Raw genomic sequence first — 14,358 nt, forward strand, 5'->3', positions numbered from 1 at the left:
GTCTGCAAGGACGTTGCCCAGGAGACACCCGGATGTTTTGATGTTTTACCATTCTTGTGGGAGGCTTGTCTCACGTCCCCGCATCGGGAGCCAGAGCTGACAGAGGGAGCTCATCCATGCTCTCCCCAGATTCGAATCTCCAACCTGCACAGGATAATTTCCTGAAACACTTTGGGATATGTCCATGCTGGGTGGAGACTGCAAAATTCTTGCAACTGCATCATATTTTGTACTGCAACTGGTATACTGATAGAAGCTTTCTTGTGGCAAATTATGGATCTTGTTGTACAAAGTAGTTTAAGCAAATGGCAGAACTGGAGCCCCAAGTAACTAAGGCCCAAGCAACTAGGTATATCCATACTATCTGCATCCTCATGGTTCCCTAACAGTTTCACTACCACCTTTCTAAGTCCAATGAAAGACTGATATATGCAGGAATAAACAAAGTAAATCCACTGGGTTGTTGTGGGTTTTTCGGGCTGTATGGCCATGTTCTAGAAGCATTCTCTCCTGACGTTTCACCTGTATCTGTGGTCGGCAACCTCAGAGGTTATGAGGTTTGTTGGAAACCAGGAAAATAGAGTTTATATATGTGTGTGGAAAGTCCAGGGTGGGAGAAAGAACTCTTGTCTGTTGGAGCTAGGTGTGAATGTTTCAATTGGCCACCTTGATTAGCATCTGATGGCCTGATAGTTTTTAGGTGTAGCATGTTACTGCCTGGGAGAATCCTTTGTTGAGAGGTGATTAGATGTTCCTGATTGTTTCTTGTCTAAAGTTCCCCTGTGTTTGAGTTTTATTCTTTATTTACCGTTATAATTTTAGAGTTTTTTAATACTGGAAGCCAGATTCGTTCATTTTCATGGTTTAGTCCCCACAAGAGATTTAATAAATCTAAATTAACTTTTTCCAGGGCCAATGGACAGCTGTTAATCTCTGGCCAAGGACTCCGAAACTGTTCTTCCTAGTGGCACACTATATATTTCCGCTCTCTGTTGACCACAGCGAAATCACCAAAAAAGTTAACTGGGAGCTCATAGTGTAAACTCTTAGAGAATGAACTCTTCCTCTCTTCCTTCCACAAACCACCATGACCAAGGATTCTGTGGTGCTTATGTTACTGAGTGGCCTTAAAAGTCCTGGGATAAAACCCAATAAAATACCGTATCACAGCTCACCAATTCTCACTTTTATAGCCGCCTCAGATAATTCTGCTTTCCATCTTTAAAAAACAAAAAAGAGCTAATCTTTGCCTTTCTGCTGTGATAGATGGAGGAGCTCCCAGTTTTGACAGGCACTTTTACAATAAATTTTAGTAAAATGGCATAAAGGACAAATAATTTTAAAACAGAGGGAAGACATCTGTCGGATGGCATCTCCCATTGTCCCATTACCTCCATCTAGAAGCTGCCTGTTTTCGGATATATCTGCACATATTGAACATCCTTGGACATGACACCTTTGCAGTTGGAATGGAAGGTGAGCTTTATTTAACCACCCTTCTGACAGAGAGAGACAGGAAAATATCTCCTGCAGAACAATTAAGGGTTGATTTAAAGGTTTCCGTTTTTCAAGCAATCCATCACACTACGCATCACATGTGACACAAGATGGGTCAGGCAGATTGTGAAATCTTTCACAACGAGGAAGAATGAGTAAGTTGGCATAAGGAGGGTTGGAAGGAACAGATTGTTATTGATAAATGTCAGTTCACAGCACAGACACCAACTGATTTCCCTCCCTTGACTGAATTCTAGGAAAACTTGAAGTTTTTTGTTTTTTTTTAAAAAAAGGCAATAAATCTTGAGCAGTGGATTTCTGTTGTTGGAGGTGTTAATTAGCTTTTAATTTCATGTTGTCTTCTTCATTTTCATTTTTAACGACTGGTGCTAATAACATTTCCCAATATCCTATGTTGGCTACTTAATTATATATTTGCAACTAAGTAATGTTGCCTGGTGTGACCTTCCAAACCCACCTTAACTGTCAGCACCATCAGGCAAGCTGGTTTGAAAGGAGGATGACATTTCAGAGGCTTATTTGCATTTAGTAATATGGACCAGCACTCTACATCAGCTACTGCATAGAAATATTATTTTCTGCACAGAAAATGCCACTTCCTGCAGAGCAAAGGCTAGACATTAACCATGTGTGAATTTTCCATAAATTAAGTTCTAGATTAAAAAGCTTCTTATCTAGCCAGGGTTGTTCTAATCAAGATTTCTTGATGCTCAAAAGAATGTTTTAAACTATTTGTTGAATATTTTTCAATATTATTTCAACCTCTCACAGTGAACATAGTGACCAAGTGAAATAGTTGTGATCTGCATCAGTGTAAGGGCTGTGTACACCAAGGTAATCATGGATCTTCGACACCAGACCAGCCTGTTGCCCAGATGGTCATCATGCCTTGATTCCAGGCTCCTGCTTTAATAATCCCATCTTGTCAGATGGCCAAAGCACATGGCATATTTGTATCTATGGGTAAGTGTATGTACGTATATCTGTGCATGCATATTCATCTCTGTAAGGTCCTCCTGTTCATGCAATTTAAGAAAGCTCTGGCTGACATCTTCCACTGTTTGTATGGAGAATAATGCCCTGACTGTGTAGACATCCAGCCTCTGCAAAATAAACCTCCAGGGAAGAAGACTCCAATGGACTTCAAGGCAACATATTCCCACGCCAGATAGCTCTTACCATCAGGATTTTTTTCCTAATAGCTTTTCCTGCATTTTGAATAAATTAATTGAGTGTCTTTGGCACTTTGAGCTCATTTTGCAGCAATTGAAGTAAGTTGAGGATCAAGGGGGAAATGGGTAGGAGGGCCAAGAAGAGAAAATAACCATGTGTGAATTTTCCACAAAATAAGTTCCAAACTAAAACGCTTCTTATCTATCCAGGATTGTTCTAATCAAGATTTCTTTATGCTCAAAAAAACAATGTTTTAAACCATTTGTTGAATATTTTTAAATATTATTTCAACTCCTCACAATGAACATAGTGACCAAGTGAAATAATTGTGACCTGCATCAGTGGAAGGGCTGTGTGCACCAAGGAAATCATAGATCTTCAATGCATAAAGCAATATAGAAATATATATGATAATAATAATAATAAATACAACAACAGTCATCCTTCATACATTCTCATATATATATATATATATATATATATATATATATATATATATACACACACACACACACACACACACATACTTACATTGTCTAATGGTTGCTATTGAGAAAAACATATGCCCGGTGTACAGTGAGGTCTGAAATCAAATATGTTGTGCATCACCAACAATAACATGGTTATTATCCAGTAGGAGTCCCCAACTGCAGAAGACATATGGATTTTTTCCAACTGAAACTTTGAGAATACGTTTGTGGTTGCCCCAAGTACAGAATCATAGAGTTAAGATAGATCCCAAGGCTATCTAGTCCAATCTCTGTCAGTGCAGGAATTCTTAGCTTAAAAACAGATGGTCCTCAAAGCTTTAAAAAATCTCCCATGAAGGAAGAAATCACTACCTTCCTGCTAGAAGTGTTGTAGTTGTTGCTAAGTGTCTCCAAGTCAACTTAAACTTATAATAACCCTGTCCAAGAGTTTTCTTGACAAGTTTCGTATGTGGTTCTGTCTATTCATTCACAGCCACCAAAATGTGAGGATTTCCAGAAAATGCACTGCTGCCATCACAAGTGACAGCTTTAGTCTTATCCCTCCATCTGCCACCAACTTGAGGACATCCTTCTATCCCACCACCATTTATGAGGACCTCCTAGATTTTAATCTTATAGCCTCACTGGATGTCACCACCCTACATTAACTACTGCCACCACAGACACCATGTCTGAACTCAAGCTTTCCAACAGGTAGCGCTCACAGAGGCAAAAAAAAAAGCTATGATAAAAAATAATACTGTAATAAACAAAATTGGAACACAACATCACATACTTATTAAATACAGTAGAGTCTTGCTTAAACAGGCTGGCAGAATCTTGGATAAGCAAAAAAGTTGGATAATAAGGAGGGATTAAGGGAAGGCCTATTAAACGTCAAATTACATTATGATTTTGCAAATTAAGCACCAAAACATCATGTTTTACAACAAATCGACAGAAAACGCAATTCAATTCACAGTAACATTATGTAGTAATTATTGTATTTATGAATTTAGCACCAAAACATTGCAATGTATTGAAACAGCTGTGGATCCCGGTGGGAGGCAGACTGTGTTGGATAATACAGAATGTTGGATGAGTGAAGGTTGGATAAGCGACATTCTACTGTACATCTAAAGTAGAGTAAACCTGACACTAATTCTCCTCTGTCTCTAGCCTTGGCATATTCTTTTATCTCTGACCTTAACTCTAACTCTTACTCTGATTTTAATTCTCCTCTACTTCCGATCCTAATTCTAACTCTTCTCTATATCTGACCTTGAGTCTAATTCCCTTAACCATTCAAATCCCCAAACTCTCATTCACTAATTCCTAATCCTGACAGATTATTCTGACACTCCCAACCAACATACATCTGCCTTTTCAAAAGGTCCACTCACTGCTCATTTCTCCCTGCCTCCCTCCCCTCCCCGGGAACTGTTTACAAATTTTGTTGTACTTATTACGATTGTTCAGTCATGAGGATAATTATGTTTAATTTCTTATATTTATCTTTCCTCTTTATTCTGTAAATTAAGCCTTTCCATTTTGCCTCCCATGAATTTCTGATTTGGCCTATGCTGTAGTAAGTTTTTCTTCCGCTAATGTAGTCTTGGAGGAGGTAGTCCACTAAATGTTTTTGTGTCCCATTTCTTTTGGTCCTTCCAGCCTAAAGCGACTGAGACTTTAATTGCATCTAGCATGTAATTTTTATTTATTTATTTATTTATTTATTTATTTACAGTATTTATAGTCCGCCCTTCTCACCCCGCAGGGGACTCAGGGCAGATTACAATGTACACATATATGGCAAACATTCAATGCCAATTTGACATACAACGTATACAGAGGCTATTTAACTTTTTTCTGGCCACCAGGGGTGTTGTCGCTTTCATCGTCCATCTGTGACACTGATGAAGTACTTCCGCATTCCCCGCATGCGTTTGCTGGAGTGCTTTGCTGGAGTCTTTTTTATGGCCTCATAAATTAGTTGATTTAGCCTCCCCACACAAGGTGGTACCTAATTTTCCTACTTGACAGATGCAACTGTCTTTCGGGTTGCAAAGGTCAACAACAGGCTACACAATTGGTTGGAAGCCCACTCCAACCCGCGCCGACTTCGAACTCATGACCTTTTGATCAGAGTGATCTTAATGCAGCTGACACTCAGCCAGCTGCGCCACAATCCTGGTGCAGTCTTTAGATCCCCCTTCACCTTCAGTTTTCTGGAGGAAAAATTGTGTCTTATTCCAATCTATTTTTATCCCTAATAGCTCCTCAATTTCCTTTTTAATTATTTTATGGAACTTTTGTATTTCTTCACAATCCCACCACATGTGAGTGTATGTTCCTTTTTTTTGTTTTTATTTTTTTCCTGCAGTTGTGCCAACATTGTTTTGGGGAGGTTCTGGTTATGTGAGCTAATTGCACAGGAGTTCTGTAACACATTTTGTCTGGATTTTCTGCAAATGCCAATCTAGCCCCGGTCACCCACGGAGTCAGCCATCTCTGATCACAAGATGTTGTGCTGGCTCCGTGGATGAAGGAGAGTGGAACCAGCATGCCGCCATTGCTCTAGCAACACGGGAGGCTTTCTGACACCCGGCTGCAAGCTGGAGTGCTGCTGAGAGCCTCCAACAAAGGTATGATGAGGTAGTTATTCAAGATTACCCAGTGGGTTTCCATGGCTAAGCAGGCTTCCAAATCCCGGTTTAAACGGCAAGACCAATTTAACCAGGATTCGTGGTGAGACAGCCAAAACAAAGATACACTAGGAAAGCTTTTTAAAATCTCTGAAAATATTTCCTCATATGCTGCCTTCTTGGGACTCTGCTCAGTCTTTTATGTCTGCAGACAGACAGGCTATTTGTTTTTCAGAGGAGAGTAATAATCACAGCATATGGTTATGAACTAACATTGTCTGGGTCTGGATTTCATGCCAGGATTTCAGACATTGTAGATTGTTTTCTCCCTGTAATAGAAGCACATGTGCCAATTAAAACGAGGAGTGCAAAAAGAAGGCGGGGGAGCAAGGCAACAGAACAGACAGGCACAGAAGAACTCTTTCCTACAAATGAATTAGGAACAACAAGCTGCTATGGTTCTCTTTCTCATCATTGCTGTGCCTTGAGGACTTTTAATTTCCACCTCTGGTTCGTTGGCAAAGTTCTTCAATATAACACAGGCAACATCCAGTTTTTTTTTTAAAAAAAAAGCAGCCTTCTGTTCGTGCTTTTTGCTTTCTTTCTAAGGCCTTAGAGTTGGGATGGAGAAGCATAACCAGAGGGGAGGACTGGATTTCTCCTCCTTTAAGAGACTTCTGCAAGTCAGATGACATCGGAGAGTGTTGGCCCACCAATAGCATCATTGATCCTTGATAGAGAGGGAAAGAATACCCATCCATTTTCTCATCCTTGACCAAAAAAGGATGGCAAAAGTTCTTGAAACCAAGTCCTATGAGGAATAGTTTATGGAGCTGGGTAGTTTTAACCTGAAGAAGAGAAAGTTGAGAGGTGATATGATATCTGTCTTGAAATATTTAAAGAAACATCGTGTAGAAAATGGAGCAAGCTTGTTTTCTTCTGTTTCAGAGACTAAGACCCTTTCCACACAGCTGAATAAAATCCCACATTATCTGCTTTGAAATGAAATATATGGCGGAGTCCACATTCAGTTCAAAGCAGATATTGTGGGGATTTCTGTCTTGATATTCTGGGTTTTATGACTGTGTGGAAGGGCCCTAAGGACCCTATATCAAGGCAGAAAATCCCACAATATCTGCTTTGAACTGGGGACCCTTCCTCACAGCCCTATATCCCAGAATATTAAGGCAGAAAATCCCCCATTATCTGAGTGTGGACTCAGATAACCCAGTTCAAAGCAGATATTGTGGGATTTTCTGCCTTGATATTCTGGGATATAGGGATGTGTGGAAGGGCCCTAAAGCTGCATCTACACATATTGCTACTCCGGAGCAAACCATTCAGGAGCTTCCCAAAGTCCTTTTTGAGTCCAGATAGCCAGGGAGGCCAACAGTGCACTGGGGCTGCTGTAGTTTTGTCAGCCAAAAGCACATCCCAAGCAGGGCCTTGCTGGCAACATTGTTCAGGGAAAGGTCACAGCAGAGTGCCCAGCCATGCCATCACCAGGAGCAACATCTCCAGCAAAGCTATGCTGGGGAGTCGTTTCTTGCTGGCAATAATATGGTAGATCATCTTGTTTGATGGGTGGACGTTGGATCAGACAAGATCCAACCTGGTCCAGCTGTCCTTGTATAAAAAAAAATCTGGCTCATTCTGGAGCTTCCAAGGCCCCTTCCATGTAGCTGCATAAAATCCACATTGAACTGGATTATATGGCAGTGTGGACTCAGATAATCCAGTTCCAAGCTGATATTGTGGAGCATCTGCCTTGATATTCTTGGTTATATGATTGTGTGGAAGCAGGGCCGTAGCCAGAAAAAAATTTCGGGGGGGGGTTTTGAAAATTTCGGGGGGGGGGAGTTTTGAAAATTTCACAGGGGGGGGGTTGAAAATTTCGGGGGGGGGGGGAGTTGAAACGCTGAAGCAAAGAGCACATCAGGGGGCAGAGCAGCCTTCAATAGCCTGCAGCTCCGCCCCTGTCAACCACCTCCACCAAGTCTGGCCTCCTTAATGAGAGCATTCAACACCTCCCCCCCCCCCCCCCCCAACATGGTTGCTTTGCTACATCGGCTATTGCTGCAAGTAATGACAGTGTGAATAAATTGTCAATATTTGCTTGAGATTGTGCTTGCAGTTGTGGAGGGACTCTTAATTTTTTGCGTCTCATAGACTTAGCATGGGGATAAGCCACTGCCAGAAGGGACAGAAAGTTTCATCTATGCTGATGATCCTGCCATTACTGCTCAAGCAGGGAGCTTTGAGATGGTTGAACAGAAGCTCTCCGAAGCTCTAGGTCAGGGGTCCTCAAACTTTTTAAACAGAGGGCCAGGTCACGGTCCCTCAAACTGTTGGAGGGCCGGATTATAATTTGAAAAATCTATATAAATAAAAATGTAATGTTCGTTTGTGGGATTAACATAACTCAAAAACCACTGGACGAATTGACACCAAATTTGGACACAATACACCTAACAGGCCAACAAGTGACTATCACTCATAAAAACACTGAAAAACACAGTGGAAGAGACTTAAAAAGCAACCTCCCCCCAAAAATACATTACAATACATGCGCAAAACCATATATATATATATATATACACACACACACACACACACACAAAACATATACACAGAAAGGGGGAAAGAAGGAAGGAAAGAAAGAAGGAGGGAGAGAAGGAGGCAAAGGAGGGAAGGAGAGAAAGAAGGAAAGAAAGAAGAGTAGAGAAGGAAGGCGAGAAGGAGGGAGAGAAATAGAAAGAAAGAGGGAAAGAAGGGGGAAGGAGAGAAAGAAGGAAAGAAAGAAGGGTAGAGAAGAAAGGAGAGAAATAAAGAGGGAAAGAAGAAGGGAAGAAGGGGGAAGGAAAGAAAGAAAGAAGGGTAGAGAATGAAGGAAGGGGAGAAGGAGGGAGAAGAAGGGAGAGAAAGAAGGAAAGAAAGAAGGGTAGAGAAGGAAGGAAGGAGAGAAGGAAAGAGGGAAAGAAGAAGGGAAGAAGGAGGAAAGGAAAGAAGGGTAGAGAATGAAGGAAGGTGAGAAGGAGGGAGAGAAAGAGAGAAAGAAAGAGGGAAAGAGGGGGGAAAGAAGGGGAAGGAAGGAAAGAAAGAAAGAAAGGTAGAGAAGGAAGGAAGGAGAGAAGGAAAGAAGAAGGGAAAGAAGGAGGGAAAGAAAGAAAGAAAGAAAGAAGGGTAGAGAATGAAGGAAGGAGAGAAGGAAGGAGAGAAAGAGAGAGAAAGAGGGAAAGAAGAAGGGAAAGAAGGGGGGAAGGAGAGAAAGAAGGAAAGAGAGAAGGGTAGAGAAGGAAGGAAGGAGAGAAGGAGGGAGAGAAAGATAGGGAAAAAAGGGAAAGAAGAAGGGGGAAAGGAGGGAAGGAGAGAAATAAGGAAAGAAAGAAAGAAGGGTAGGGACTGAAGGAAGGAGAGAAGGAGGGAGAGAGGGAAAGAAGGAGGGAAGGAGAAAAGGAAAGAAAGGAGAGAAGGAAATAAAAAAGTGAAAGAGGGAAGGAAGGAAAGAAGGAACGAAAAAGAGAAAGAGGGAGGGAGGGAAGGAAAAAGACAAGGAAGGATGGAACCAAAGAGAGAACATCAGGAGAGAATGCTTCTGGAACACAGCCATGCAGCCCAAAATCAAAGATGATCTCTCTCTCTGTCTCTCTCTCTCTCTGTCTCTGTGTGTGTGTGTGTGCGCGCGCGCGCGCGCGCGAAGGAGAAGGATGCTTCCCTGGTGGAAGGAGACCCCTCGCTCGCTCCCTCCCTTGCATGGAAGCCCATGGAGTCCCCGCCCTGACAGGCAGAGGCTCGGGAGGCGCACCATGTCCGGGACGCGGCTGCTGCTCCGCCTGGCTTTGCTCTGCGGATGCACGCAGCTCGTGGCCCCTTCCCTTAAGGCAGAAAAGCCGGCTTGGCCCAGGGAGGCGGCAGGAGAAGAGCCAGCTGGGCCCAGGTTCATTAGTAAACCAGTTAAAATTCATGAGTAAACCAGGTTTATTTTTTTAACCTGAAAAATTTCGGGGGGGGGGTTGAACCCCTAAACCCCCCCCCCCCTCGCTACGGGCCTGTGTGGAAGGGCCCTAACAAGAAGCTCAGAAGTAAATTGCAGTTCCCTTCATGCTGGATTAACAGCTATAAGAAGTGCTTCTGCTGCAAAACCAGCTATACGTTGTGTGAACTAGTTGTAGCTGTTACAAATTAGGGCTGTTTTGTTTGGCCTAGTAGACACAGCATTCATTCTGAACATGAATTGGATTCAACTTGTTAGGAAAAAAAAGCTACTACTACCTTCTGATGGTAAGATCACTTGCACAGATTGTATTAGGGTGGTGGGCTCTTTTTATTTGGAGATTTTCAAACAGAGGTAGGATGGCCATCCTTGGGGAGTGCTTTAGTTGTGTATTTCTGCATAGAAGCGGAATGAGCCAGATGGGCCACATGTTAGAGTTTTAAGAAAAGAATGCTCTTCCAATCATTCTAGGTTGGAGATGTCATTGATAAAAATAGCTCTGGCTGTAACATTTGCCTATGTGGTTCCCTTGGATATCCTAACATGACAATAGTAGCCAGTAGGCCTGGGTAACAACGGAAAAATTTGTTTCTAAAATTGATTCGTTTTTTGGGGTTTTTTGCGTTTCGTTATTTAAAATAATTACAAAATTTTCCTTTAAAAAAGTTCGATATTTACGAAATTTCGTAAATGCGAAAAAAATTACAAAACATTAACGAATCGATTTCCGAAACAATAACGAATCGATTCGTTAATGGCGGACGCGACCGCAAAATACGCTAAAAAACCTCCAAAAACTTCTGAAGCTTCCCTCTCCCTCTGTTGTTGACTGTTGGTGTGATATTATAATTTTTTTTCACTAATTAAACAAAAAACAACCATAAAACTTGCCCCAGACATGCGGAAATAATAACGAAACGACCTCAAAACAATAACGAAACGAATACAATAACGAAATACGAAGCATTTACAAAACTTTTTAAAAATTCGTTTTTTTAAAAAATTGCTCCAGAATGGTTCGTTATAGTTTTGTAATTGGAAAAATTAACGAATTATTAACAAATTACGAATTAACGAAACGAAACCTCCCAGCCCTAGTAGCCAGTCTCTTGCAAGCCAATGGTGCAGAGAATTGCTCTGGGTTTTAGTTTGGCCTTTAAAGGAGAAAGACCAGGACCTGAACCCATGTCACTATTCAGTGCCAGGGATCTTTCAATGTTTGGACTAACGCCTGGAGCAGATTCCCTTACTTGGAAGCTGCTAGTCAGTACTATAGTGGTAGTCACATATTTCAAAATTTCATCAGTATTATTGATTTGAAAGCATGCAGGGCTGCAGTATTATATTCTGTGAGAAGATGGGAGAAGTAGAATTTACGGAGATAGGTTGTCAGAGTAAAACATGATCCTGTCCTCAGCATATTAATAGTTTTTTGAAAAGTGCTTTTACAGATAAGCAAATGGTATTTACCATAGATTATTTCTTCCAAAAACATTCATTAAAACACCAACATAGCCCTGCATCATTATGAAGACTCTCAATTGAGGCATTGATTCGTGCAGAAATTTAGGGATGTGTTTGTATTCAGTAGGTTTGACCTGCATCATGATACAGAGAGAGAGATTTCCTACCAGAGGAAAATTCAGATGATTGCTTCTTCATTTTGAGGATGGATTTGAAAGCCATATAGTTCAACATTTCTAATATACTCCTGGAGTTTAATGGCCAGCACCAAAAGAAGTTCTGGAGGGAGATGGATCACTATAGAGTTTTATCAATCTTAAAGACAGGACCATCTCTGCAAACTGATTGAACAGGTTTCCATATAAAACCATGATGATGCCTCAAAGCTGAACGTTTGCCTCTTCATCAGCAAAGTGCCTTCCCTAAGGATCAATGCAGTCATAATCAAGATTTCTTTGATTTTTCAATATGGTCAAATGAGATTAAACTGCAGCCAAGGGGTTGTGGGCAGTTAGTGTAGTTTCTAAGGAATTTAAAGTAGAATCTTAAGAATGTTTATTCGGAAGTGGATCCTACTGTGCTCAATGGGTCTTCCTCTCAAGTAAAGTGTATAGTATAGACACAAACTTATGTGTGCTTGCTGCCTTACTCATCTGGGAGGCTGGGAAGGAGGAGGTGGGGTGCAGGAGGCGCCACTCCACCCATTGCAGGAACCCTTTGCTCCCGCCCTTATGCTCATGTGGGCGGGAGAAGCCTTTTGTAGTTTACCTCCCTCCTTGGAGACCAGAGCGGCCGGAGTAGAGGGTTCCTGCGAAGCCCGGAGAGGCGCCGGGTGGGCGTGGCCAGCGGCGCCGGGTGGGCGTGGCCAGGGAATGCTGGCGTTCTCTGGCCACGCCCACCCGGCGCCGCTCCAACCATCGCTGGAACCCGCTGCTCTGGCCGCTCTGGTCTCCAAGGAGGCAGGTAAACTACAACTCCAAAACCAAAGGACACTGCCCACCAAACCCTTCCAGTATTTTCCGTTGGTCATGGGAGAACTGTGTGCCAAGTTTGGTTCAATTCCACCGTTGATGGGGTTCAGAATGCTCTTTGATTGTAGGTGAACTATAAATCCCAGCAACTACAACTCTCAAACGTCAAGATTCTATTTCCCCCATACTCCACAAGTGTTCACATTTGGACGTATTGAGTATCAGTGCCAAGTTTGGTCCAGATCTATCATTGAGTCCACAGTGATTGATGGAGGCAGGTGAACTACAACTCCAAAACCAAAGGACACTGCCCACCAAACCCTTCCAGTGTTTTCTGTTGGTCATGGGAGAACTGTGTGCCAAGTTTGGTTCAATCCCACCATTGGAGTTCAGAATGCTCTTTGCTTGTAGGTGAACTATAAATCCCAGCAACTACAACTCCCAAATGACAAAATCATTTTTTTTGAGTGAAGGATATACATTGGGTTGTTAGATGTCTTGTGTCTAAAATTGGTGTCAATTCATCCAGTGGTTTTTGAGTTCTGTTAATCCCACAAACAAACATTACATTTTTATTTATATAGAAGTGTGGGTCTTTGTTTTTTGATTGGGGGGGGGGGTTGCACTGCAAATAATATATGTGCAGAGTGCATAGGAATTCATTTTTTTTCAAATTATAATCCGGCCCCCCCAACAGTTTGCGGGACTGTGACCCGGCCCTCTGTTCAAAAAGTTTGGGGACCCCTGGCCTAGAGCATCTCAGATGGAGGGCGATTAATAAGTAAAGATGATGATGATGATGATGATGATGATGATGATAGGCCCTGGAAATAAGCAGCCACAGAGTCGTACCTGCTATTGTTGTTAGCCTGTTATAGCTCTGTACTTAATTCCCGGTCCCCTCATATTTTGAGTTTGCACTAGCCTCAGCCTGACCTTTTAATTACTCTGAACAGGCAGTATTATTTTTAATATATATGTGTTATTGTGATAATTTTATGCTTATGCTTATGTTGATTTGTTAATTTTATGTTATGCCACTTACTCTGTATGTTTTGGTGATGTTGCTTGGAAAGCGCCCTGAGTCCTCCTCAGGGAAAAAGAGTGGTATATAAATAAAGTTTTATTTATTATATATTATATAAGGATGAGGATGAAACAGGGTTGAATGGAGGAATGGGAGAATAGAAAGCAGATGTGTTCCATCACTCATTCACTTGGGTGGAAGCAGGGAAAGCCAAGGGATATGCATTTTTTCTCACTCACTCACTCACTCACTCACCTGAGATGGGGAAGAGGTGAGATGGCCAGTAGGAGGAAGGAGGGTGCACACCTTCAGTCATTCACTCATTCAAGTGGGAGGAGGAAAGAGATAAGGAAGGAGAGCAGGAGAAGGGATGCTTACATTAGTGAAAAATGAAATGATCTTCTGACATTCCTCTTGCAAGAACAGGAAAGATCTACCATAATCAGAGTAAGCTTTTTTACTCTGAAAGCTATCAAGAAAAGAGCACATTTCCCGAAAGAAGAACCCGGAAAATAAGAGTTTGACTGTAAATAGAAGGTCAGCTGTTGTCCTTTCCTTTTTGCCTTGTCTTTTACCTGTATTGTATTTTGAAATGGTCATATGACTGGTCAAATAAATAAATAATAGATTTGGTCAAATAGAAGAAGTGTATTTTTTTGTTAACTAATGGTGTGTTGATAAAGGAAATAATTCTTATCGCCTCTAGAGAAGATGTGGAAAAGAGAAGACAGAGAAAGAGTAGCAATAGTTTGATAACACTCAAGATGTTTCTTTTAGGAGAGGCACAAAATGTGGTCAAGCTAATTTTTGGTATGTAGGCTCTTGCCTGTCCCTGTAGAGATATAATTAAACAGCCTGAGAAACCAAAGGAATCTGTACTATAAATGTCATTGTCCCACAAAGCAGCAAGTGTACATAATTAATCACTCAATGCACGCTTGATGTTGACAATGACTTCCATTAAATACATGGCAAGGTGCTTTGTCAGAGAAGTACAATTTGACAAGCTCAGATATTTATGGATAACTCAAACACAGAAATGAAATTTGACCTTAGACCTGAAGGCTGGAGAACAAAATACAAGAACCAAAGGAAT

At 41.6% G+C, this 14,358-nt stretch overlaps 1 long non-coding RNA gene across 1 annotated transcript; it reads left to right on the top strand.

The window, feature by feature from the left end:
- Positions 1–8,665: 8,665 nt before the first annotated feature.
- Positions 8,666–9,271, top strand: LOC137095988 (uncharacterized). Its single transcript, XR_010909118.1, has 2 exons — positions 8,666–8,747; positions 8,978–9,271. It is a non-coding gene; the product is annotated as an uncharacterized lncRNA (long non-coding RNA).
- The last annotated feature ends 5,087 nt before the right edge of the window (positions 9,272–14,358 follow it).

Source organism: Anolis sagrei, chromosome 1 (assembly GCF_037176765.1).
Source record: "Anolis sagrei isolate rAnoSag1 chromosome 1, rAnoSag1.mat, whole genome shotgun sequence".
NCBI classification, from domain to species: domain Eukaryota; kingdom Metazoa; phylum Chordata; class Lepidosauria; order Squamata; family Dactyloidae; genus Anolis; species Anolis sagrei.